The sequence below is a fragment of the Myotis brandtii genome, unplaced genomic scaffold (genome assembly GCF_000412655.1).
Source record: "Myotis brandtii unplaced genomic scaffold, ASM41265v1 scaffold397, whole genome shotgun sequence".
Classification (NCBI taxonomy): Eukaryota; Metazoa; Chordata; class Mammalia; order Chiroptera; family Vespertilionidae; genus Myotis; species Myotis brandtii.
Window position 1 is genome coordinate 3,977,127 of NW_005365229.1, and position 3,323 is coordinate 3,980,449.

Consider the following 3,323-nt stretch of genomic DNA (forward strand, 5'->3'; position numbering starts at 1 on the left):
ATCACAGCTTTCTTGCACTTTGGAACATTAGGCAGTGCTTCAGCACTATGCTTGGGAGCCTTTTTTTTTTTATCCTCACCCTAGAATTTTATTTTTTATTCTTTTTATAAATATACTAGAGGCCTGGTGCACAAAATTTGTGCACTCACGGGGGTCCCTCAGCTTGGCCTGTGCCCTCTCACAGTCCAGGAGCCCTCAGGGGATGTCTGACTGACAGCCATCAGTCAGACATCCTTAGCACTGCCGCGGAGGCGGGAGAGGCTCCTGCCACTGCCTGTGCTTCTGGCTGAGCAGAGCTCCCCCTGTGGGAGTGCACTGACCACCAGGGGGCAGCTCCTGCATTGTGAGTCTGCCCCCTGATGGTCAGGGCACGTCATAGCAACCCTTCATTCCACCGTTCTACCGTTCGGTTGATTTGCATATTAGCCTTTTATTATACAGGATATTATTGATTTCAGAGAAATCAAGGTAGGGAAAGGGAGAGAAAGAGAAACATTAATGACGAGAGAGAATCATCAATTGGCTGCCTCTTGCACACCCCACAATGGCACACCCCACAATGGGGATTGAGTGGGCAACCTGGGCATATGCCCTGACTGGGAATTGAACTGTGAACTCCTGGTTCATAGGTCAATACTCAACCAATGAGCCAGGCCAGCCAAGCCCGGCCCTAGGATGTGTTTTTATTGATTTTTAGAGAGAAGGTGAGAGAGAGAAACATGCATGGGTCACCTCCCTTACATGTCAGACCAGGGATTGAACCCTCAACTAGGTATGTGCCCCTGACTGGGATTGAACCCTCAACCTTTTGGTGTAGGGGAGGATGCTCCACCCAACTGAACCACCTGGCCTGGATGGGAGCCATTTTTTATTATTATTAATATTTTTTAATCCTCACCTGATTTTTTATTGATTTTTAGAGAGAGTGGAAGAGAGAGGGAAAGAAGGGAAAGATAGAGAGAAATATCGATGTGAGAGAAACACATAGATTGGTTACATCCTCCATGCGCCTGGCCCAGGAGGAACCTGCAACAAAGGTAGGTGCCCTTGACAGGATCAAACCCAGGACCCTTTGGTCTGCAGGCTGATGCTCTATCCACTGAGCCAAACCAGCTAGGGCAGGACGGGAACCATTTTAAACAGCAAAATCACCAACCAAAACACATAAGAATGAGAAAAACATTACACTAAACATGAACAAAAAGGACACTTGTTTCCAATATTAGAGCTTGAACAATAAGTTAGACTCTAACTGTTAGAGTGTTGCCTTATTAATCTCAGTTGGGAAAGTGCATACCAGGCAACAAAAACCTTCTCCATTCTATGCATATCTACAGAATGTATAGCGCCCAAACTGAAATGCAGGCGGGAGAAAGGAAAGAGAGCTAATGGGGTCCATCCCTACATTCCACTCACTCACTAGACACAAGCATGTCAAACTCATGCCTTGTTTAAATAGGCCTTCGCCAGGGCTTGGCACATGTCGCCCAGCCCCGCCCACGCGCTGACCTCATGGCCCCGCCCCTCTACGTGACGCCGCCAGTCTCGGCCTTTCTCCAAAGCCTACCTGCCTTCTGACGAGCTGTGAAAGTGGCCGTTCCTGCTGTTGCCCCTGCCGCAGGTGCCAAGAAAACGGTGAGTCGCCTCGGCCACTGGAATCAGCTTCCCCCGGACCCCTCTGCGAACAGGGATGGGCGCTCACGCCCCTTGGCCGGGGGCGGGGGGGGCGGGGGATGACCTCGGACGGCCGAGCCCCCTTGCCGCCGGCGCCTGCGGCGTTCGCGCGTTGCATGATGGACACTGTAGTCACCGTGGTGCGCAAATTGCACCTCGGGCGCACGGATGGACTACATTTCCCAGAGGCCTTTTGGCGGGCCAGGGGCTGTGGGCGCGTAATCCCTTCGGGGCTAAGGGTCTGGTCCTCTGAGCGCTGGACGCGCGGCCTTTCTCAGCGTCGCTCGGCCTAGCGCACCCGGCCTCTCGAGGTAAAGGGCCCCCGGGGGTCGGCGCAGCGGGTCCGTCGCCTGCTTCCAGGACGCTGATGCGACCCAGAGCGGTTCTGGGGTTTTGACGTTGTACCATCGCAGGGTTGGTGGCCACCCGCGGGGCTGCAGTGACAGCTTAGCCAGCCCAGGGCGGGCGGGCGCAGGGACTCTCTGGGGCTGCTGGCCCGCTCCTCGGCGTCCCGCTTATCACAGCTCCCACATCCTATGCCTGTCCGGTTTTCCGCGATGGCTGTTTTCTCAAGGAAAGGGGATTGTGAAGGGAATCCGGGCGACGAAGAAGTCCCTGCAGGGCTCCTTGGTGGCTGACCTTGCTCTGCCTCCCTTGCGCCTTGGCTCACCAACAGCAGGGAATCCCTGCACCCACTCTCGGCCGCGCGCGCCGGGACCGGTTTGGGAGACAGTGACCTGCATAGCTTTGGGCCCAGCCTCATGCCATCTAGGATTTTGGTACAGTTGAACTCGCGGGTCACGTGAGCTCGGGGTTGGGCCCTTGTTTATGGGTGTGTGTGTGTGTGTGAGTTTCCCTCTACGTGTTCCCAGGAGGCCTCTCCACAGGTGTCAGGTGAAGAGCAAGCAGCTGTTAGCTTCTCCGGGTGTGGGCCTGAGATCCTCTGCGTCAGAATCACGGGGGCCTTGTGGAAAGGGACAGTTCCTGGGGCCACTCCTAGAGGCCAGACTCAGCAGTTGTGGGATAAGCTCCCAGGTAATCCTCAGGCACACCTGCGGCTGAGAGCCTCCGTCCTAGAGTGAGGAGGATGGAGAAGCCGGAGCATCGCATTTAGACCAGTTTGTATGTATTCTGGGGCCTGCTGCTGGGCAGGGCGGTGTGTATTGGTACATTGTTTCTTCCCTCAGGGCAGACTTAGGAGTTGGGTAAGGAGAGGTATGCCAGCTCTGCCTTGCTCTCTGCACATTTCATTCGGAAAAATTTTCAAACATATAGAAAAGTTGAAGAAATTTTACAGTGAACACCCATAGAACACCATCTAGAATGTGGAACATTGGACCATATTTTCATCATAAATCTAACCATCCAGCAGTCCATCTTATTTTTTTATGCGTGTCAAAGTTGTAAACAGTCTAGTTTCCTCCCAAATAATCATGCTTGTAATTAAGTGGAGTCTTGGAATTAACATAAGCCCTGGGTGTTTGAAAAATCTGTCTTGTCTCCCATCCCTGAGGAGCTGGAGGTTTTTCCATGGATGGGCCTCTGGAACCAGGAAAGAGTTTTCAGTTTTCTTTCTTTCTTTCTTTTCTTTTTTCTTTTTCTTTCTTTCTTTTTTTTTTTTTTTTTTTTTTTTTTTTTTTTTTTTTTAG

General features: G+C 52.2%; 1 protein-coding gene across 3 annotated transcripts in view; it reads left to right on the forward strand.

The window, feature by feature from the left end:
* The first annotated feature begins 1,517 nt into the window (after window positions 1-1,517).
* CDIP1 (cell death-inducing p53 target 1) overlaps window positions 1,518-3,323 on the forward strand; it is a 31,353-nt gene continuing 29,547 nt past the window's right edge. For 2 of the 3 annotated variants that reach the window (XM_005872944.2, XM_014545127.1), the window contains exon 1: window positions 1,859-1,985. The gene's annotated coding sequence lies outside the window, so the exon portion shown is untranslated. Of the gene's footprint in view, window positions 1,636-1,858; window positions 1,986-3,323 lie in introns of those variants that run through there. The other variant, XM_005872945.2, reaches the window with a different exon arrangement.